We start from the raw sequence: 25,000 nt of genomic DNA, 5'->3' as shown, positions 1-25,000 counted from the left end.
GTAAGTCGCTTTGGACAAAAGCGTCTGCTAAATTACGTAATGTAATGTAATGTAATAAACAGAAAATATGCAATTTTAGTCAATAAATACAATGGTAGCCTTGCTACTATTGTATGTACCATACATTGCTCTGGTATTGGTCTTGATTTGGACTGGTAGTTTTGCGGTCTTGATCTCGACTCGACCTCGACCAAAGCGGTCTTGACTACAGCCCTGATGTGCGGCTCCCCGGAGTGTCCCACCTTTGTTCTCCGTCTCCAGATTCTCCACCTTCTTCTTCTGCAGCTGCAGGTCAGCCTTGGAGGCGCTCAGATCGTCGTTCTGCTTCTTCACCTCCTTCTCTGTGTTGCTCACTCTGCCTATGAGGGACGTCACTGCAGAGTCTTGAGCTGGAAGCACAGAGACAAATCACAACAAACGTTTAACTCATTCCCTGCCATTAACGTCATATGACGTCAGGCAATTTGATCATAGGATGATCTTACTCGCTGTTTGAACGAGATGTGTAAGCTTACAGTAGGCCATGTTTACACAACAACAGTCTCTGCATAAAACAGGAAACTGTCATTGCATTCTTGCCTTTGATTTCACGTTTATACACAGCGTTTGTGATAACGATTTGCATACAGACTGAAGTTTCAAAAAACTCAGCAGCGTCAAGTGAGCCAGAATAAAACTGAAACTTCTGGTTACAGCCTTCACAATAATGGCAATTAAATAAGCGAATAGCCTTATTGATGCATGTTGCAAAGTTGTTTTTGTGTGATCCCAAATACGCAGAGCACAGAAAACAAAAAGTTCATCTTAACCCGTAGTGAATTGACGGTCCTGTTTTTTTTACTTACCCAGTTATATATTGCTGCTTTTATTTTGAAGGTAAAAGGCTTAGCTTCCTGTACTCTGTCAATTTTTAATAGGATTGATTTAGCTTCATAGGATTAAACTTTAAATTAATTTTCCACACGATAGTGACACAGAAGTCACAAATGATGATAAACTGCTCCAGCTTTGTCCATCACAGAATAAAACCCAGTAAAGCCCCATAAAAAAGAGCAAAATAAACCAAAAATATGCTATTTTAGTCAAATACAATGGTAGCCTTGGATAACACATTGCTCTGGTATTGGTCTTGATTTGGACTGGTAGTTTTGCGGTCTCGATCTCGACTCGAACTCAACCAAGGCAATCTTGACTACAGCCCTGATGTGCGGCTCCCCGGGGTGTCCCACCTTTGTTCTCCGTCTCCAGATCCTCCACCTTCTTCTTCTGCAGCTGCAGGTCGGCCTTGGAGGCACTCAGATCGTCGTTCTGCTTCTTCACCTCCTTCTCTGTGTTGCTCACTCTGCCTATGAGGGACGTCACTGCAGAGTCTTGAGCTGGAAGCACAGAGACAAAACCACAACAAACGTTTAACTCATTCCCCGCCATTAACGTCATATGACGTCAGGCAATTTGATCATAGGATGATCTTACTGGCTGTTTGAACGAGACGTGTAAGCTTACATGACATGTGCACCTACAGTAGGTGCAGTGAATAGGGCACTGTCTCGGACTTGTCCTATCACTATACTGCCTTATTGCTATTGTTACTTATTGCTATTGCTTATTGCCTATTGCCCTATTGCTTGTTGTTTTTACACTCATATGCCTTGCTATATTTGTACTATGTTGTAAACGGAGTCCACAGCACAAGAATTTCACACGTGATACTTGTACCATGGAGTGACAATAAAAATCTTGAAATCTTGAAATCTTGAATCTTACAGTAGGCCATTTTTACACAACAGTCTCTGCATAAAACAGGAAACTGTCATTGCATTCTTGCCTTTGATTTCGCGTTTATACACAGCGTTTGTGATACCGATTTGCATACAGACTGAAGTTTCAAAAAACTCAGCAGCGTCAAGTGAGCCAGAATAAAACTGAAACTTCTGGTTACAGCCTTCACAATAATGGCAATTAAATAAGCGAATAGCCTTATTGATGCATGTTGCAAAGTTGTTTTTGTGTGATCCCAAATACGCAGAGCACAGAAAACAAAAAGTTCATCTTAACCCGTAGTGAATTGACGGTCCTGTTTTTTTTACTTACCTAGTTATATATTGCTGCTTTTATTTTGAAGGTAAAAGGCTTAGCATCCTGTACTCTGTCAATTTTTAATAGGATTGATTTAGCTTTATAGGATTAAACTTTAAATAAATTTTCCACACGATAGTGACACAGAAGTCACGAATGGTGATAAACTGCTCCAGATTTGTCCATTACAGAATAAAAACCCAGTATGCCCCATAAAAAATACCTGTTTTATTAGGTAGCCTAATAAAATAAAAAGAAAACTACTTTCTAAAAAGTGCTACTCTAATCCATCCAAATGGCTTAGCTGTCATGGATTGTGTTGCATAGTTGCTTGCTGTGACAAAATGTGATATTGTAAGTCGCTTTGGACAAAAGCGTCTGCTAAATTACGTAATGTAATGTAATGTAATAAACAGAAAATATGCAATTTTAGTCAATAAATACAATGGTAGCCTTGCTACTATTGTATGTACCATACATTGCTCTGGTATTGGTCTTGATTTGGACTGGTAGTTTTGCGGACTTCAGACCTACGTCATCACGCTGCGACACGCTGTATGCTACCTACTCGTCTCTCTGCGGTTTTATACTCTTTTAAATTGCTTTTTAGGTCTCTAAAGATCACTTCAAATGTAAGATTTGTCTTACCAAGCTCTCACTGCTTTAGCTTGCCTTTTACTAGGTAATCATCTTCCGTTTACTATAGATATATTGCCGTTTTTACCACACTGGTCTGGCGACAGCTTCATGCTAACCGCCCCAGCATTCTTTTTTATTAGTTTTGTTTTTTTAAGTCTGCTTTTAACCTCTTAAATACTACGAACACTGTGTATGGTGTCAGCGTTTATTCCCATTTTTACTACGACCATCATCTGCTACACGGAGGGATAAAAGTTGCAGATGAGAAGGCGATCTCTCAACCTACTGATTCTCCGGAAACATCTCCACCGCAGCGGGCCCTTTACCGGGCCCGTGTCGGTAAGTCTCCTTCCAAATCTCCGGAGATTAATATTACAAGTCCCTACATAACTTCAGTGATACAATCCAGATATCTTCAACCTGAAAACGCAGTGGGCTCCTTGGGGGAGCCCTCGCGTGTAAGTGCTGCTCGGATCCTCACTTATAGCCCGTCACTCTGAGCCTGCCTGCTTCTTCGCCAAGAACCATTACTGGCCAGCCCTGTTATCCTTCTGTCTTTCAGTGCCATAAAGATCTGCAATCATATCGGACCATGGCTCCACTCACCTCTCCTCCTCCAGTATGCTGCATTACGGGCGCCACCATCCAGTCCGGGAGTGAGCCATCGCTGTCCCTGGTCCCCCCATCTTCGGAAGTGTCCAGTATCAGATCGGAGTTAAAGAACATTGAAAGCCTTATCAACGAACTCCCTCAACGGCAAAATCAACTTAGTTCCAGGCTGGATGCATTAATGCCTGTTGATCCTGGGGCATCTGGTAATCCAGAGGTCTTTACCGAGTTGAACAACTGTCCATCCACGTCCTGGTCCATGGTAGTCCAAGGCAGGAAACGCATAAATAAAAAGAAAAACCTCTCCATCCCCCACTTTGGCGATGATATCTCACTAGTGAACTCCTTTGAATCATTAGCTGGGTTAGCCGACAGCTGCGGGTTCTCCCCCTCTCCCCCGCGGCTGTCCAGGCCTATACTAGTTCCACGGCGGGGGACGAAACGTCTAGCCTCGAGCTGTAGTCCTCCAAACATCTCGGATAACCCTGCTGACCCGCGTGAGTTTGCACCGAAACGAGCTCGTATGAACATTTCCACCGAAGCATATGCAGTTGACAGCCATAGCCATGCACCATCACAGCAACAAGTAGTACAACCTACGCTCTGGGTGAGAAGAGCCACTCTGGCTGACCGCTCTGACCAGGGCACTGCCCCACGTGACCCGTCCCTCAGTGGTGCACCGTCTAATCTCGCCGTGTACAACGACAACTGCAGTGACCCCGAGTTCCTCCTAATCGGGTACTCGATTATTAGGTTCGTCAAGTTACCGAGGGGTATCACGTATTGCTTCTCTGGTGCTAAAACCCTCGGACATCACGGAAAACATCTTGCCGATCTTGGAGCGTCACCCCACTGTCCACACTGTCATTGTGCATGTAGGCACAAATGACACTATTCTTAGACAGTCAGTAAAACTCCAGACGGATTTAGAGTCTCTTGCCTATACCATTGAAAGTCTGGGTAAACAGTGCATTTTCTCCGGTCCAATCCCCACACTGAGGAAAGGGTGTGAGAGGTTTAGTCGCCTCTATGGTATTAACCAGTGGCTGCAGAATTTCTGTGTTGCTACTGGCTTCAACTTCATCAGTCACTTTGACTTCTGGACAAAGAGTGACCTCTATAAGGCTGACAACCTTTACCCTAACAGGAAGGGCACAAACCTCCTGCAGTCTGGGCTTACTGCACACATCAGTAGTCCTCCATCTGATTGACTATCCATGCAATCTTCCAGTTTTCACCGTAGCAGGGGCGTAAACAGTACTTCACTTACAAAACCTATCCTCCTCGCTGCCCCCTCCCCCCAGCCGTCCGCCCTTAATGTAGGTCCCCTCTCTCCCCCACCCCCCACCTTACATGTTCCACTAGTAGTGAGCTTATACAATGGGTCCCCCTCATACCTTAGTTCCCAACCCACCCAACCTGCTTTTATCAATGAGCTTACTCTAGTTCACTGGAGTATTAATGGCTGGACCACCCGCAACTGCGAGCTGAGGAAAAATATTTTATTGGACCATAATCCTGATATCATTTCCCTTAATGAAACTCACTTGAAACATGACGAAACTATTGATTTACAAGCCTATACCTGGTACGGTCATAACCGAGCTAAACATGTAAAAGCAGTAAAAGGATCAGGAGGAGTAGGATTCTTATTAAATAACAATTTGTTGGTATCATATGAAATTCAGGTAAGGGATAAATCAATAGAAGGCATACTGGCATTACAACTTAAAAATATAACCTCTGGATACTGTTTTGTTATTTTCACCTGTTATTTACAGCCTGAAGGCTCCACTAGAACTGCAGGGTCCAACTCCTTTTTTGGGTCCTTAACAATCCAGTTATATAGTTTGTCTGATGTGGATGCCGTGTTCTTATGTGGTGACTTTAATAGCCGTATTGGTAAACTTGAGGATTATATAAGGGATGTGGATAATATCCCCATTAGATCAAATTTAGATACCACAGTAAATAACTATGGGGAAACATTAATTGAATTCATGAGAGATGTAAAATGTTGTGTACTCAACGGAAGAATCCCTCTATGTAAGGATAACTTCACCTCAATCTCAGGTAAGGGAAAAGCAGTTGTAGATTATATTGTTGTACCACATGATGGACTAAATAATTGTGTTAGCTTTAATGTTTTCACTCCAAACGAGCTAATTGAGAGAGTGGGAGTAGAGGGTTTCTCTCTACTGGGTGACAGATGTAAACTGCCCGACCACTCTCTTTTGGTTGCAAAGGTTTTAGTAAGTCCCTATGTGGCCAAGGATGAATCACATCCACCATATAATTCAAAATCTGCACCAGTGAGGCAACTTCCAGATTCTTTTTTGGCCTCTAGCCAATACAATACCATACTGGGGGACCTCATCAAACAACAGGGCTGCACTAAAGGCAACCAAAAGGGTCTGGACACCTGGTACGATAATCTGTGCGGATGTATCTACTCTGCTTTGAACAACTGTACCAGAAAGAAAGGTAATAACAATAAGGGTTTTAGAAAAGCTTACAAACCTTACTGGAACCCCGAACTACAGAATTTGTGGGTTAATGTAAGAAAAGCTGAGAAACTGTTTTTAAAATGTACGGATAAAAAACGGAGGGAGGAGCCGAGAGTAAACTTTAAAGAAAACCAAGCCAAATTTGATAAAAGGTTGCGCACCATAAAGCGCAAATTTGATAGAGGCCTTTCATTACAGATCGACCACCTGCAAACTCATAATCCTCAACAGTTCTGGAAGGAAATTAATAGATTAGGCCCTAGAAAAGCAAATAAGATACCTATGGAGGTAACATTAGAAAATGGTGGCTGTAGCTCTGCTTTAGGAGTGGTACTACTAAAGTGGGAGAAGGATTTTGCCGATTTGTTTTCTGTCTGTAATCATTCTTTCGACAAAACTTTTTTGTTGGAAATAACTAACAGAAAAGAAGTAATGGAAAATAATATGATTACTAATATAAACAGTTGTAATAAGTACCTAAATGTAAATTTGTCTATGGACGAGATAAAAAATGCAATAGCAAAATGCAAAACGAAAAAAGCGACCGGAATTGATGAAGTTACAAATGAGGTGCTGAAGTCGCCAAGGCTTTTCAATGTCTTATGTGAGTTATTCCAGTTTTGTTTTGATAGTGGCACCATTCCGACCCAGTGGCACAAAAGTATTATTGTACCTATTCCGAAATCATCAAAAAATGATCCCAAGCTGCCTCTTAGCTATAGGGGTATAAGTCTTCTTAGTTGCGTATATAAATTGTATTCCTCATTATTAAATAGTAGACTTACCGAGCATCTTGAGAGGACGGGGGTGCTTGTGGATGAGCAAAATTGATTTAGGAAAGCCAGAGGCTGTATTGACCATATATATACAGTCAGCTCTATTATACGTGCACGAATTAAGGAAAGGACGTCGTCTTTTGTTTGTTTCATTGACTTTCAGAAGGCATTCGACTGGATAAATAGAGATCTTCTTCTATATAGGTTGTTAGACTGCGGGGTCAATGGAAAATTCTATAATGCCATTAAGTCTCTTTACCAAGCACCTGTAGCGCGTGTTCAACTTAACGAATATTTCACTGGATGGTTCCCCCAACAATCCGGCGTCAAACAAGGGGATGTTATGTCCCCAACACTATTTTCAATCTTTGTCAATGATTTAGCCCTTCAAATTAACTCATTGAGTGCCATGGACGAACATGTTCGTCATTTCGTTTAGTAACGTAGAGTGCCAAGGACGAACATGTTCGTCAATTGCGTTTTTTGACAGGGGGAAGTCGATCTAAGTCTCTTACATCGCCTCTTACAATATGGGAGCTATTGAATGTGTCTAATCTATTTTACAGAACCCTTAGGTGGTGACAGTGCTCTCCAGATTAGACAAAGGCCAGGAGAAAAGAGAGAAGAAGTCATGAGGAAACGGAAATCGCATCGATATGCTTGAAGCATAACGTTAGCTGTGCCTGTGAACAGCAGTCATCTGCTGCCACAATTGAGCCCCATCCGTGTCCGCTGCGATAGTCCATCCATATGATTTAGTTGCCGACACGGCGACACCAGCGTCTTTCTGAAAAGTTACATTATTCTCAGCTGGGAGCCGGGGACACGCTGTAAAAAAGCGGGGGGATGCAGCGGACTTTTCAGTGCAGATCAAACTCAGAGCAAACCGCAGCAGAGACACTCCTCCCACCACGGAGGAGGAGGAGGAGGGGGGTGGGGCACGCAGGGCACTACAGCATACAACCATTGACAGTACACACAGACCCAGGCAGCAGCAGGCTCGATGCATAGAGCGCAAACAAGCTAGAATAGGCTATCTGATGCCCACCAGCAGTAAATCAAGACCAGCAAGAAGGTGTAGGGTCTGCGCACGCAGGGGCCAGCGCTGCTGGTTGCAGCTAAAAAATAGTATTTGGCCAAACAAAATTCCTTTGTTTTCACTCTTTTATTGAAGGAAATTATTTTTGAGGTGTCATTATATCAGAAAATATTAGCTTCAGAGTCAATGATGTGCTTGAAATGTTTAATTTCACAAAAGGCTCATTATCTCAGCTTCTAGAAAAAAATTGCTGTTTTTGGTTAAATCAAGCTATCTTCTCCGGCTCATAACTAAAGAACGGAAAATGGGATCAATAAACTTTTTTTTGCAGATGATAGAAGAGAGTCTCCTCGTTCTTTGTGCGTGTTCGGTGTTTACATAGTAATATCACACAATATTCTGTGGGCCTCGAGAAATCACTGAAAACGCTCTGAAACTCTGGCACTGGGAGCGTCCGTTCTCCAAAAGTGGCTGGCACTCAATGAGTTAAGGCATGCAACAGGGGAATTAAAATTGACGACCAGATTGTGAGCATATTACTGTACGCAGATGATATAGTTTTGCTCGCTGAGCATGAAAACGACATGCAGATCATGCTGAACATTGTTGCTGATTGGTGCAGGAAATGGAGACTTTTGGTGAACCAAGACAAAACACAAATAGTACATTTTAGACCCACATCAAAAGTGAGGAGCTCTTTTGTATTTAACTTTGGTTCTATAGTACTTTCATATACGGAACACTATAAATATCTAGGCTTGACACTAGATGAGCATATGACCTTTAACACATTCAGTGCCAAGGACGTCTGTGGACGTCCTAAAAAAAAGTAACGTTCAGTGCCAAGGACGTCTGTGGACGTCCTAAAATCATAATTCATATTATTCCATAATTCTTCTGTTTAAGGTCGTACCCAGCCAGTGAGCATGAATCCCTTCAAGGGATCACACGGCGCCACCTTAAAAATCACATCGCAGCTGCGCAGTGCAGCCACGTTAAAACCTTGCGACGCTCAGAGGCTCTTTGTAGAGTAGGTTGGTCAGTAGCAGTAGCATTAGCAGTATCCGTAGCAGAAGAAGAGAATAGATTTATAGCATTTAGTAGCATTTAGTAGAATTTAGTAGCATAGCGATTTTAGATTAGTTTGTGAGATTGTGTAGTGAGTGGATTCGAGTGCTTGGTGTGAGGTGAGTGCGTGCGTGGGTGGGTTGTGTCGGGTGTGTCTGAGTGTGCTAGCGAGTGTGCCTGTGTTAGATTTAGCAGTTAGCATTTAGCGTTAGTTAGGTCAGGGTAGATAGCATCTGTGTAAAAAAAAAAAAAAAAACAAAAAAAAAATGTCTGTGTGTCTCTGTCTGTCTGTCTGTCTTGTGTGTCTGTTTTGTTAGACTAGCGTTAGTGTTAGACTAGCGTTAGACTAGCGTTAGTCTTAGATTAGCGTTAGTGTACAGTTAGACTAGCGTTAGTTAGATTAGCTGTCATGCCCAAGGCCAGGCGTAAGCGTGGTGGGCCGCTCCCAGGGCCTGGGCAGCTCACACTGCAACAGGCTCTCAGCCGTGCTGTTCGGGAGAGAGATCTCCCTGAAACAGACACGGATGAGCCCGAGGAGACGGCTTCATCATCTCCTGATGACGCCAGAGATGAGGAATGGCAGCCCCCTGGCCCTGGACCTAAGAGGCGAACATTCTTGGACGAGGCGGCTTCCAGAGGTTAGAACCTACATATAGGCTATAGATAGCCTACTTTATTGATCCTTTACAGGAAACTATTACTACTAAAGCTGTAAATGCCAGACGATTGTATGCATAGATGACTTCTCGATTGTTGACAAAAATGTGATATTGTAAGTTCTGATATTGTAAGTCGATTTGAATAAAAGCGTCTGCCAAATGCCGTAATGTAATGTCTAATAATAAAAAGAAGCAGGAGAAAAATAGGAGGTAGAAATGTAAAAAATAAAATAAACACACCCACACACCTTTTATTATTCATCAATTTATTTTCGTCAACACAAAGCTTGGTAAGAATAACGATCCTGCAATTAGTTAGCATACTAATAATACCATGTAAAATATTCAATTTCAGAGTTGGAGCACAGCTCGGAGGAAGAAGACGACGACGTCACACGTCCCCCCAGCGTCACACGTCGTGCGCGCTTGAGCTCCAGTGATGGTGAGATGAAGGCCATTTTAGAATTACAATTATTCATCTGATATTGAAAACAAACTTTTTTTCCTTCAAGAAATGTCAATATATTTTTATAAACTCACTTTTACTATACAGAAGAGTCGGAGGAGGAGGAGGAGGAGGAGGAGGAGGAGGAGGAGGAGGAGGAGGAGGAGGAGGAGGAGGAGGAGGAAGAAGAGCAGCATCTGCCGGCATCTTCAAGCAAAAGAGGTGAGAAGATTATTGGATTTTGTCAAAAAGACAGCTTGTTTACATATCACAATTGTCTGAAGAAAAACCTTTTATTTCATTGTTTTCAGCGGGCAAGTCTCGTCCCTCCCTGGATCCTCCGAGCTGGCGGGATATGGCTGACTGGAGCCCCAAAACGCTGCCATTCACCGCAGTGCCAGGTCCCAGTGCGGCAGCATCACTGCAGTCCGACAAGCCTGTCGACTTTGTGGAACTGTTCCTCTGTGACGAGCTCATGTTGCTGATTGTTGATCAGACCAACAAGTACGCGGAACAGTGTATTGCTGTCATAGAGGAGCTGCGTCTGCCATACTCCAGGGTAAACGCCTGGCAACCGCTGACCCTGGTGGAGCTGAAGCGGTTTCTGGGATTGCTTTTCCTTACTGGCATCGTCAAGAAGCCGAGTTGGGCCGAGTATTGGTCTGTTGATCTGGCGCTTGAAACACCATACTTCGGGAGCACAATGCCACGCAACAGGTTCCAGCTCATTTGGCGGTTTCTCCACTTCAGCGACAATCGGGAGGTCGATGGCAGCGACCGGCTCCACAAGGTTCGTCTTGTCCTTGATCTGCTCCTCTCCAAATTCAAGGAGCTGTACCAGCCGTCACAAAACATCTCGGTGGATGAAGGGATGCTGCACTTTCGAGGACGTTTACGTTTCCGTGTATACAATCCTGCCAAACCCACCAAGTACGGAATCAAGAGTTACATTCTGTGTGATTCAGCCAATGGTTACTGCTACGCCATGAAGCCATACTGTGGAACTCACAGTACCCTGCAGGACACCGTGCGCTTCCTGATTGCCGGCCTCGAGGGGTTTGGATATCGCTTGTGGATGGACAACTTCTACAACAGCGAGTCAATGTGTCGTCTTCTCCTCGGCCTCCAGATCCACTCAGCTGGCACACTCCGTGTCAACAGGGGAGAACCGCCGTCCATCCGCGAGGTAACCACGTCTGACCTGGCAGTAGGTGAACACCGCGCTCGTCACAATGACACAGTGATGGTCCTGGCATGGCGAGACAAACGCATCGTCCGGATGATTTCGACGTTCCACCAGGATGAGATGACAACTGTGGCGGTGAGACAAAAAGGAAACAGTGAGAGAGTCCCCCAGAGGAAGCCAGCATGCGTGGTGGAGTACAACCAGTACATGAGTGGTGTGGATCGCCTGGACCAGAAGATCTCCTATTACCCCTTCATCAGGAAGACTTCAAAATGGAGCTCTAAGTTCGTCATGTACCTGATGCAGATCGCAATGAGCAATGCTTTCATTGTGTACAGGGCACGCAACCCAACGACCAGCTGCAGAACCCTAAAAGACTTCATCCTGTCTGTGCTCAAGTCCTGGACCGCAGATCCCCCTCCTCCTCCAGCCCCTCCCCAACCTCCTCTTCCAGGAAGAGCACCAGCCCACCCACGCAAAAGGTCCGCTTCAGCGAGGCTGGATGTGGACTTCGCGGGGCACGTGCCACTGCCAGTGGAAGACCCAGCCACCAAAACAATATATCGAAAATGTGCGCACTGCGCAGCCAAGGGACTCCGAAAAGAGACCAAGTACGTTTGCCCTGGCTGTGACCACGTACCTCTCTGCCTCTACCCGTGCTACTTTGAGTATCACTCACAGTGATACTTTCCCCGACCCCCCCCCCCCACCCCCGCTTCAGCCAGTGATGCAGTGTTTAGTTTAGTTTTGTTAGTGTCAACGAGTGTGTGGGCAGTCCATCAAGCTTTAGTATGTTTATTTGCTTTGACAGTTGAAAAGTAGAGACACTGGAGAGAAAGCTGTAGCGGGATTCAGTCCTTCAAGACTACAGTAACGTTACCTCCAAACACAAACTGCCTGCTGTCTGACTGTTGTCAAGCCGTCCAATAGCAGTGTCATTACTGTAACAAGAATAGTAGCAGTTGTAACACAGTAATAGCATCAGTCATGTGTATGCCTTTTTTTCATAAAATGTGTTGGTTCTTTTGAGAAAAAAAAAAAAAAAAAAAGCTGGAATCAAATATTTGTAGAAAATAAATGGAAGATTCTTTTCACATACTTGTTGTTATTGACTTGAGTTGAGTTTCCAACCTTTCGTTTGAGGTATTGCATTTTGTTCAACTCTAAGCAGAATTTATTCTGTGGGCTATTATGAAAATACTATGCATAAAAATGTGTTTTATTTGGAAACTACTTTGAAGGTTTTTTTGAAGAAAAGAATACACTGCATGAAATGTTGTGGTGGAATATTTGATTGTTACACACCAAATGAAAGCTTAGGAAGTGTACTTTCATCATCAAAAAAAAAAAAGTTGATATCATGTTTCTTTATGGAGAGATGGCCTGCAACATACACCTTGATGCCATAAAAAGCAGCGTCTTGAAGTTGGACTAAGCGGTGTTCAAATATTTGTAAAAAATCAATGAAACATTCTTTTTACATACTTTTTCCCCCAAGGTAAAGTAGACATTCCAACCTTTCATTTAGGTATAGCATTTTATCACACTTGAAGCAGAATTCATTCTGTGACCTTTGTTTACATAAAAGTGTGTTTATCTCGGAAAGTAAAAAAAAACAGCAGAAAACCCTTGAAAGTGCTCTTCCTGCAGAGGCTGTCATTTCATAATGGAACTGTCTAGAAACAAAATTTCTTCTTTGAGAGAAGCAGGAGTGTCCAATGTTTCATTTGAGTCCAGTCCTGTCAATATACCCCTAATAGAAAAAATTCTATAGCTGTTTTCAACTGAATGGAAGTGAACCTGGCACAGGCTCCAGACAATTTTACTGAAGCGCTGTGGCACTCAATGTGTTAAGGAGGGAGTCAATGTTCTAGCTCAATCTGCGGGAAGAGCATTGGGTTCTGTACTAAACAAAGTTAAACACTGCGGTAATCTAGGTTTTCATACTTATACACAATTGTATACCTCATGTGTCTGTCCGGTGTCAGGTTATGCTTCTGGTGTTTGGGGTTCCCGTGAACACCCAAGCTGTAACTCTATACATCACAGAGCCATCCGATATTTTCTAGGAGTCCATAAACTCACTCCAGTTTTGGCCATTAGTGGTGACATGGGTTGGGAGCCCCCAAACATCAGACACAAAGTTCAAATGCTCCGACTCTGGAATAGACTGGTAAGAATGTCTGACCAGAGATAAACTAAAGAGATCTTCAACTGGACATTGCTCATGGTCATCCATGGGCAAATGAATTGAAAGCCTTGTTTTACTCAAACAATCTGTCATTTATTTTTCATAACAGGTTAATCTGTGACACACGTGTGACTATGAATAACATGTTTATGCTGTACAAAGACAAATGGTCTGCCGACCTATGGCATAAACCAAAACTAAGAACCTATCGCCTCATAAAAGATAGTTACTGTGTGGAAACATACTGTATGTGAAATTTGACTTAAACAGACGAAAAAGATCTCTGTGTGCACAGTTACGCTCGGGGACTCTTCCCTTAGCACTAGAAACTGGTAGACTCAAAGCTATCCCTGAAGAAGATAGACTTTGTCTAGTATGTGAACTACAGGAAATTGAAAACGAGATTCATTTCTTGTTCTACTGTACAGCTTATGATGAGGCAAGGGTTGTACTTTTTAGTAAAATGTCTTCAATTTATGCTGACTTTTTTGAGTTGGACGACTATGAGAAACTCGAGCTATGTTTTAAAAAAGGTATCTTTTTCACTGCAAACTTTATCTGCCAGGCTTGGGAGCAAAGACAAAACATTTTATTTGGAGAATGATGTACGGATCTGTTTTTGGGGGTCTGAGCAATATGTTGCTCCGCGTCTTATGTTGTTTTGAATGTATTGGTGCTGTGACGTTTTTATTGTATTGTTTTATACATTGTTCTTACTGCTGTATTCTCTGTGTGTCCTGCAAGCCCATGTGGGCTGGGCACAGCAATGTGTATGACACCTTAATAAATCAATCAATCAATCAATCAATCTTGATCTCGACTCGACCTCGACCAAAGCGGTCTTGACTACAGCCCTGATGTGCGGCTCCCCGGAGTGTCCCACCTTTGTTCTCCGTCTCCAGATTCTCCACCTTCTTCTTCTGCAGCTGCAGGTCAGCCTTGGAGGCGCTCAGATCGTCGTTCTGCTTCTTCACCTCCCTCTCTGTGTTGCTCACTCTGCCTATGAGGGACGTCACTGCAGAGTCTTGAGCTGGAAGCACAGAGACAAATCACAACAAACGTTTCACTCATTCCCCGCCATTAACGTCATATGACGTCAGGCAATTTGATCATAGGATGATCTTACTGGCTGTTTGAACGAGACGTGTAAGCTTACAGTAGGCCATGTTTACACAACAACAGTCTCTGCATAAAACAGGAAACTGTCATTGCATTCTTGCCTTTGATTTTGCGTTTATACACAGCGTTTGTGATAACGATTTGCGTACAGACTGAAGTTTCAAAAAACTCAGCAGCGTCAAGTGAGCCAGAATAAAACTGAAACTTCTGGTTACAGCCTTCACAATAATGGCAATTAAATAAACTAATAGCCTTATTGATGCATGTTGCAAAGTTGTTTTTGTGTGATCCCAAATACACAGAACATATAGAAAACAGACAACTAAAAGTTAATCTTAACCCGTAGTGAATTGACGGTCCTGTTTTTTTTACTTACCCAGTTATATATCGCTGCTTTTATTTTGAAGGTAAAAAGGCCTAGCTTCCTGTATTCTGTCTATTTCTAACGTGATTGATTTAGCTTTATAGGATTAAACTTTAAATTAATTTTTCACACGATAGTGACACAGAAGTCACAAATGATGATAAACTGCTCCAGCTTTGTCCATCACAGAATAAAACCCAGTAAAGCCCCATAAAAAAGAGCAAAATAAACCAAAAAAATGCTATTTTAGTCAAATACAATGGTAGCCTTGGATAATACATTGCTCTGGTATTGGTCTTGATTTGGACTGGTAGTTTTGCGGTCTCGATCTCGACTCGAACTCAACCAAGGCAATCTTGACTACAGCCCTGATATGCGGCTCCCCGGGGTGTCCCACCTTTGTTCTCCGTCTCCAGATCCTCCACCTTCTTCTTCTGCAGCTGCAGGTCGGCCTTGGAGGCGCTCAGATCAGCTCTGAGAGCTCCTGCGTCATCGTTCTGCTTCTTCACCTCCTTCTCTGTGTCGTTCACTCTGCCTATGAGGGACGTCACTGCAGAGTCTTGAGCTGGAAGCACAGAGACAAAACCACAACAAATGTTTAACTCATTTCCTGCCATTAACGTCATATGATGTCAATATGTGTTTTCACCGCCATGCGATAGATGGCGCTCTTGGCCACCTCATTAAGTGCTACTTCACTCCTAAAGTTGCCCAGAAGCCAGGGTTATTGTCCCACAAAACCAGCAAGCAGAGAAAAGCAACAATCTCTCTTCAGGAAAAAAGCTCCATAAAACATAAACATTTCTTTGACTGCTTTTTGAACTTGTCTTGGTTTGTAGGCCTATCTCTTTTTTATTCTTGATTGTTGTATATTCATGTTTTCTCATGTGTATTATTGTAAAATGGGATACCGATAGCGTCATTCCCTTTTCTGTTTGCCTTCCAGCCGAGACCTCACGACCACAATGGAAATAAGTTTAACGACTTTATTGTCATATCCTGATGAATTATTTTATACTGTATGCTTGTTGGTGTATTTTATTTTTTAATTTGACAAAGAAATTCAATCAATCAATCAACATTTCCAGCCTGGTGCCTCAAAGTGGTGCAACAAGCTATTTCCTCCGGGTTCAACGCGCTGTCACAAGGACTTGTGACAGTCACTCAAAGCTGAAGGTTTTTTTTCACCAGACGCTGGTAAACGCACACAAATCACTTCTCCTGTCAGATAGATTAGTAATCCGTTTTGTGAACCCTCACATCATGTACATTTCTGCCGTCAGACATGCCCCCAGACCTCCAGGTGAATCTTTCACTCAATCTGCTGCACAAGAAGGCATTTTTCTCAGCTCTCTAGGGACAGACGGACGTTTTCGGTGAAAACGACCTACATTCAAGTGTCGATAATGCCTCCCCCACACCTAAAGATAATGCCTCCCCCACACCTAAAGATTTAGGTGTGGCCATTAACGTCATATGATGTCATGTCAGGCATTTGATCATAGGATGATCTTACTGGCTGTTTGAACGAGACGTGTAAGCTTACAGTAGGCCATGTTTACACAACAATGGTCTCTGCATAAAACAGGAAACTGTCATTGCATTCTTGCCTTTGATTTCGCGTTTATACACAGCGTTTGTGATAATGATTTCCATACAGACTGAAGTTAAAAAAAACTCAGCAGCGTCAAGTGAGCCAGAATAAAACTGAAACTTCTGGTTACAGCCTTCACAATAATGGCAATTAAATAAGCGAATAGCCTTATTGATGCATGTTGCAAAGTTGTTTTTGTGTGATCCCAAATACACAGAACACAGAAAACAAAAAGTTCATCTTAACCCGTAGTGAATTGACGGTCCTGTTTTTTTTACTTACCCAGTTATATATTGCTGCTTTTATTTTGAAGGTAAAAGGCTTAGCATCCTGTACTCTGTCAATTTTTAATAGGATTGATTTAGCTTTATAGGATTAAACTTTAAATTAATTTTCCACACGATAGTGACACAGAAGTCACAAATGGTGATAAACTGCTCCAGATTTGTCCATTACAGAATAAAAACCCAGTATGCCCCATAAAAAATACCTGTTTTATTAGGTAGCCTAATAAACTAAAAAGAAAACTACATTCTAAAAAGTGCTACTCTAATCCATCCAAATGGCTTAGCTGTCATGGATTGTGTTGCATAGTTGCTTGCTGTGACAAAATGTGATATTGTAAGTCGCTTTGGACAAAAGCGTCTGCTAAATTACGTAATGTAATGTAATGTAATAAACAGAAAATATGCAATTTTAGTCAATAAATACAATGGTAGCCTTGCTACTATTGTATGTACCATACATTGCTCTGGTATTGGTCTTGATTTGGACTGGTAGTTTTGCGGTCTTGATCTCGACTCGACCTCGACCAAAGCGGTCTTGACTACAGCCCTGATGTGCGGCTCCCCGGAGTGTCCCACCTTTGTTCTCCGTCTCCAGATTCTCCACCTTCTTCTTCTGCAGCTGCAGGTCAGCCTTGGAGGCGCTCAGATCGTCGTTCTGCTTCTTCACCTCCTTCTCTGTGTTGCTCACTCTGCCTATGAGGGACGTCACTGCAGAGTCTTGAGCTGGAAGCACAGAGACAAATCACAACAAACGTTTCACTCATTCCCCGCCATTAACGTCATATGACGTCAGGCAATTTGATCATAGGATGATCTTACTGGCTGTTTGAACGAGACGTGTAAGCTTACAGTAGGCCATGTTTACACAACAACAGTCTCTGCATAAAACAGGAAACTGTCATTGCATTCTTGCCTTTGATTTTGCGTTTATACACAGCGTTTGTGATAATGATTTGCATACAGACTGAAGTTTAAAAAAACTCAGCAGCGTCAAGTGAGCCAGAATAAAATTGAAACTTCTGGTTACAGCCTTCACAATAATGGCAATTAAATAAACTAATAGCCTTATTGATGCATGTTGCAAAGTTGTTTTTGTGTGATCCCAAATACACAGAACATATAGAAAACAGACAACTAAAAGTTAATCTTAACCCGTACTGAATTGATGGTCCTGTTTTTTTTACTTACCCAGTTATATATCACTGCTTTTATTTTGAAGGTAAAAAGGCCTAGCTTCCTGTATTCTGTCTATTTCTAACGTGATTGATTTAGCTTTATAGGATTAAACTTTAAAGTAATTTTTCACACGATAGTGACACAGAAGTCACAAATGATGATAAACTGCTCCAGCTTTGTCCATCACAGAATAAAACCCAGTAAAGCCCCATAAAAAAGAGCAAAATAAACCAAAAAAATGCTATTTTAGTCAAATACAATGGTAGCCTTGGATAACACATTGCTCTGGTATTGGTCTTGATTTGGACTGGTAGTTTTGCGGTCTCGATCTCGACTCGAACTCAACCAAGGCAATCTTGACTACAGCCCTGATGTGCGGCTCCCCGGAGTGTCCCACCTTTGTTCTCCGTCTCCAGATCCTCCACCTTCTTCTTCTGCAGCTGCAGGTCGGCCTTGGAGGCGCTCAGATCAGCTCTGAGAGCTCCTGCGTCATCGTTCTGCTTCTTCACCTCCTTCTCTGTGTCGTTCACTCTGCCTAGGAGGGACGTCACTGCAGAGTCTTGAGCTGGAAGCACAGAGACAAAACCACAACAAATGTTTAACTCATTTCCCGCCATTAACGTCATATGATGTCAATATGTGTTTTCACCGCCATGCGATAGATGGCGCTCTTGGCCATTAAGTGCTACTTCACTCCTAAAGTTTCCCAGAAGCCAGGGTTATTGTCCCACAAAACCAGCAAGCAGAGAAAAGCAACAATCTCTCTTCAGGAAAAAAGCTCCATAAAACATAAACATTTCTTTGACTGCTTTTTGAACTTGTCTTGGTTTGTATCTCTTTTTTATTCTTGATTGTTGTATATTCATGTTTTCTCATGTGTATTATTGTAAAATGGGAAACCGATAGCGTCATCCCTTTTCTGTTTGCCTTCCAGCCGAGACCTCACGACCACAATGGAAATAAGTTTAACGACTTTATTGTCATATCCTGATGAATTATTTTATACTGTATGCTTGTTGGTGTATTTTATTTTTTAATTTGACAAAGAAATTCAATCAATCAATCAACATTTCCAGCCTGGTGCCTCAAAGTGGTGCAACAAGCTATTTCCCCCGGGTTCAACGCGCTGTCACAAGGACTTGTGACAGTCACTCAAAGCTGAAGTTTTTTTTTCACCAGACGCTGGTAAACGCACACAAATCACTTCTCCTGTCAGCTAGATTAGTAATCCGTTTTGTGAACCCTCACATCATGTACATTTCTGCCGTCAGACATGCCCCCAGACCTCCAGGTGAATCTTTCACTCAATCTGCTGCACAAGAAGGCATTTTTCTCAGCTCTCTAGGGACAGACGGACGTTTTTGGTGAAAATGACCGACATTCAAGTGTCAATAATGCCTCCCCCACACCTAAAGATAATGCCTCCCCCACACCTAAAGATTTTCAAAATCTTGAAGATTATAAAAATCTTGAGAGTCCACACACCTCACGACAGAGATCACAGATTTTTTAACATTTCAATCTTGGAACGCAGACACAATCGCTACCGTTCAGACGCAACCCCACACACTTGACGATTACGCTGAAGATTGTCACCTCGGAGGACTTGGGATCTCGCAGAAACTCGCGTGATTAAACGTGACTTCAGAGCAAAACACGCTACCTTTCTCAAAGACGGGATCCCAGATTTGTTTGGTTGTTGCCGCCCCTTACACAGGTCTGCAAATGATGTCTGGAATAAGAATTGCATATTTTCTAGGTCTCAATGTTTGGAAGTTCCACAATTGTGGACCATCCTAACAGCTTCTTCTGCAATGGAAATGTTGTTTTCTCCAAGCCCTCTCCTTTTTTATTGCAGTAGCTCCCGAACAGACGTAAAATTGTAGCAGAAACTATATTAAAAGTAGATTAAAAGTAGATTTGGACTGGTAGTTTTGTGGTCTCGGTCTCGACTCGAACTTCACCAAGGCATTTTGACTACAGCCCTGATATGCGGCTCCCCGGGGTGTCCCACCTTTGTTCTCCATCTCCAGATCCTCCACCTTCTTCTTCTGCAGCTGCAGCTCGGCCTTGGAGGCGCTCAGATCGTCGTTCTGCTTCTTCACCTCCTTCTCTGTGTTGCTCACTCTGCCTATGAGGGACGTCACTGCAGAGTCTTGAGCTGGAAGCACAGAGACAAATCACAACAAACGTTTAACTCATTCCCCGCCATTAACGTCATATCTTACTGGCTGTTTGAACGAGACATGTAAAGCTTACAGTAGGCCATGTTTACACAACAACGGTCTGTCCGTCCAGGCGTTCCTCAGATATCGCGTTAACAAACATGGAACATCGTACGGACGGACGGACAGCCGTACGGACAGCCGTACGGACGGACGTACGGACGGACAACCCGGATCCATAATGCCTCCGGCCTGGCTATCGCCGGCGGAGGCATAAAAAGACTTGTTTTCTATATTAGGTAATAAACCAAAAATATGCTATTTTAGTCAAATACAATGGTAGCCTTGGATAACACATTGCTCTGGTATTGGTCTTGATTTGGACTGGTAGTTTTGTGGTCTCGGTCTCGACTCGAACTTGACCAATGCAGTTTTGACTACAGCCCTGATGTGCGGCTCCCCGGGGTGTCCCACCTTTGTTCTCCAGATCCTCCACCTTCTTCTTCTGCAGCTGCAGCTCGGCCTTGGAGGCGCTCAGATCGTCGTTCTGCTTCTTCACCTCCTTCTCTGTGTCGTTCACTCTGCCTATGAGGGACGTCACTGCAGAGTCTTGAGCTGGAAGCACAGAGACAAAATCACAAAGGTTTAACTCATTTCCTGCCATTAACGTGATATGATGTCAATCCCTGTCAGGCAATTTGATTATGGGATGATCTTCCTGGCTGTTTGAATGAGACGTGCAAGCTTAGGCCTGGTTTACACAACAACAATCTCTGCATAAAACGGGAAACTGTCATTGCATTCTTGCCTTTGATTTTGCGTTTGTGGTAATGATTTGCGTGCAGATTAAAGTTTCAAAAAACTCAGAACAGCGTCAAGTGAGCCAGAATAAAACTAAAACTTCTGGTTACAGCCTTCACAATAATGGCAATTAAATAAACTAATAGCCTTATTGATGCATGTTGCAAAGTTGTTTTTGTGTGATCCCAAATACACAGAACACATAGAAAACAGACAACTAAAAGTTAATCTTAACCCGTAGTGAATCGACGGTCCTGTTTCTTTTTTATATTATACAGTTATACAGTATATTGCTGCTTTTATTTTGGAGGTAAAAAGACCTAGCTTCCTGTATTCTGTCTATTTCTAACGTAATTGATTTAGCTTTATAGGATTACACTTTAAATTAATTTTTCACACGATAGTGACACAGAAGTCACAAATGGTGATAAACTGCTCCAACTTTGTCCATCACAGAATAAAAACCCAGTAACGCCCCATAAAAAAGACCAAAATAAACCAAAAATATGCTATTTTAGTCAAATACAATGGTAGCCTTGGATAACACATTGCTCTGGTATTGGTCTTGATTTTGACTGGTAGTTTTGCGGTCTCGGTCTGGACTCAAACTCGACCATGACTACAGCCCTAAAGTGCGGCTCCCCGGGGTGTCCCACCTTTGTTCTCTGTCTCCAGATCTTCCACCTTCTTCTTCTGCAGCTGCAGGTCGGCCTTGGAGGCGCTCAGATCGTCGTTCTGCTTCTTCACCTCCTTCTCTGTGTCGTTCACTCTGCCTATGAGGGACGTCACTGCAGAGTCTTGAGCTGGAAGCACAGAGACAAATCACAACAAACGTTTCACTCATGTCTCGCAATTAACGTCATACTGTATGACGTCAATCCATGTTTTCACCGCCATGCGATAGATGGCACTCTTGGCCACCTCATTAAGTGCTACTTCACTCCTAAAGTTGCCCAGAAGCCAGGGTTATTGTCCCACAAAACCAGCAAGCAGAGAAAAGCAACAATCTCCCTTCAGGAAGAAAGCTCCATAAAACATAAACCTTTCTATGACTGGTTTTTGAACTTGTCTTGGTTTGTATCTCTTTTTGGCCGGTGTGTGCGCATGCGCCACGGTGGCCTGTCATCTCCACTCGTCCATACAATTTGCGTGCCCGACCTGGGGACCGACCTGGGGCCCATCCTGGTCTGGTCGTCCCACTGGTCACCGCTGTACGCCGCTGTACTCCGCATTCAAGTTGTTGCCACGGTAAGTGTGTCCACTGAGTGTGTCCACTGAGCTTCTTTTCCACAGCTCCAGCTTCTTCAGTTTTCCAGTTGTTTGCAATGACGACAGAGCGTGTATAGAGAAAGTGACGACAGAGCGTGTATAGAGAAAGTGACGACAGAGCGTGTATAGAGAAAGTTGGGAGCTTTAGAGAAAGTTGTGCACTCGTGCGCCAAGGCAGCGCTGGCGTCCCACAGCTGAGCTAACGTTGTTTTCAATCTGCTTAATTCATTGCATATTGTGGGCAGACCAGCGTGTTAACTTGTTAGCAGTGATGGGCAAGCTACTTGGAAAATGTAGTAAGCTAAGCTATCAGTTACTCTCGATTAAATATAGCTAAACTACATTGAAGCTATCCCCAGAGAAATGTAGCAAGCTAAGCTACGAGCAACATGGCAAAAGCAGCTTGCTACATCAAAGCTAGCCTACTTTTTTTTCTCACATTGAATCAACTTCATGTCAAAGAACAACTTTCCACCAAACAAATAGGCACTTGTTGTCCGTCATAATGGAACTGGAAGTGCTTTATTGGCAGGCACACTTGACATATGCAATGTCTCCTCCTGTTTAATCCAAACCCCAGCAGAAATCTCCACTACGTGCTTTGCTCATGGATTTTCTCTGGCAAGTAGCTTGTAGCTTTTGCGGGAAGCTACAAGCTACTTGGGTCTATAAATAGCTTAGCTACTGAAAAAGCTACTTGGTTCAAAAGTAGTGAAGCTACCACCAAGCTACTGAGAAATGTAGTTAAGCTATGTAGCTTCACTACTTGTAGCAAGCTACTGCCCAACACTGCTTGTTAGCTGGTAGCTATCAAGCTAGCTCCAGCTGATGAGCTAACGTTGTTTTCAATCTGCTTAATTGCATATTGCGGGCGGACCAGCGTTCTTCCAGCATTTACTTTCTGTCTGCTCCTTGTGCCCGGCTAGCTAAGTCCAACGTGCCAGAAAACCACAAAATAAACAATGATGCTGATGATGCTGATAAGAATAAAATGATATTAGGGATATATGATTCAGTTTCAGTTGTTCTAGCCTCATAGTCTCGTAGCCTATATGGGCGACTGAAGTTTATTTATCCACCTTTTCTTTAGATAACAGCACGATGTGAGAAAACTGCCTCAGAAATTAGTTTATCCATTTTTTTGACCAGTGACCACTACAGCACTGCTCCACAGAAAAGAAAGAGCTGCATGACGTTTAGAATTGACGAACGGTAGGTTCATTTAACACAAGACAAGTAGCCTAATGTTAAACTTCCTTTTTTTAGGCTACATTTTCCCCTCCAGATAACATCCAATTCTGCAATCATCCTATGAGAAACATGATATGTGCATGCTTTACCACATCGGCCATATCCTAGGTTTCAATCTAGCCTTGTTTTATTCTTGATTGTTGTCATGTTTTCTCATGGGTATTATTGTAAAATGGGATACCGATAGCGTCATTCCCTTTTCTGTTTGCCTTCCAGCCGAGACCTCACGACCAAAATGGAAATAAGTTTAACGACTTCATTGTCATATCCTGATTAATTATTTTATACTGTATGCTTGTTGGTGTATTTTATTTTTTAATTTGTTAAAGAAATTCAATCAATCAATCAACATTTCCAGCCTGGTGCCTCAAAGTGGTGCAACGAGCTCTTTTCCCCAGGCTCAACGCGTTGTCACACGGACTGTCACTACAGTCACTCAAAGCTGAAGGATTTTTTTCACCAGACGCTGGTAAACACACACAAATCACTTCTCCTGTCAGGTAGATTAGTAATCTGCTTTGTGAACCCTCACATCATGTACATTTCTGCCGTCAGACATGCCCCCAGACCTCCAGACATCGAGCTCCAGCAGCCGCCGCCCCCTGGGAACGACGAGAGAGAGAGTAAAAGACACCTAACCGAGCAACCCTTTGATCCGAGAGCCCAGAGATCCGTTCAATCATGTAGGCGCGCCCCTCCTGCTTTCCTCTCGCAAGACACGTTTCATCACACGAGCTTCACCTCGCTCTTCTTAACAGCAGCTTAACTGTCAGTGGGCAACAATGGCCGTATAGTCGACTCAGTGTTATATATTTGGGTTCCTTGCAAGGAAATATGATGCGTGAGAACACATAGCGAGCTGTCCACGGCCAAGGAGGGGCAGATTATGCACGCTCCGGCGCCTTGGAGGTGCTTAATGAATGAGTAGCTATAGACTGGAAGGGTGATGTCCGACTTTTATGATGCAATTTGTTGTTAACTGTATTGTATTAACTGAAGCTCAACCCGTGTCTACTAAACTTTTCTTCTTGGTCATGATTATGAGTTTTGGCACACTGAATGACAAATTGCGAGCACTCCCGAGATAGTCGGGAGGGGGGAATCTTTGCCACAATGGGGCAAATTCTCGTCATGTCTGGGGCAGGCATAACTAAAGAAAGACAGATGAAAGTAGAGGCTCTCTTCTTTCCTTTGAGATATCCAGTGTTTACATAGTCATAGAAGAACATATTCGCAGGGTCCCGGAAGATCAGTGAAAATGGTCAGAAACCCTGGCAGGGAATGACTTAATGGATCTGTTTTGCTGTTGCTGCCTCCTACACAGGTCTGCAAATGATGTCTGGAATAAGAATTGCATATTTTCCAGGTCTCAACGTTTGGAAGTTCCACAATTGTGGACCATCCTATCAGCTTCTTCTGCAATGGAAATGTTGTTTTCTCCAAGCCCTCTCCTTTTTTATTGCAGTAGCTCCCGAACAGACGTGAAATTGTAGCAGAAACTTTATTAAAAGTAACGTATACGACCGGCCTAATGATACAGTCAATGAATGGTCCTAACGTTACACAACTGTTGCTATTCCCGAGCACAAGTACGCAGGGCTTTCATGAGAGGAGCTGTCAGTGACGGCTTTAGACTGGCTGTCACAGCTGTCAATCAGCCTTTTTTATATCACCAAATAACTACTTAAAAACACACTGATCAGAACAAATTAGCACTTGGACATACATTAGCATGATGAGAACTACCTAAAATGATAGAAACCACCTTTGGTGGAAAAA

Source organism: Poromitra crassiceps (genome assembly GCF_964638095.1).
Source record: "Poromitra crassiceps genome assembly, chromosome: 6".
In the NCBI taxonomy this organism is placed as follows: domain Eukaryota; kingdom Metazoa; phylum Chordata; class Actinopteri; order Beryciformes; family Melamphaidae; genus Poromitra; species Poromitra crassiceps.
Note: the sequence above shows the minus strand (reverse complement) of the source record.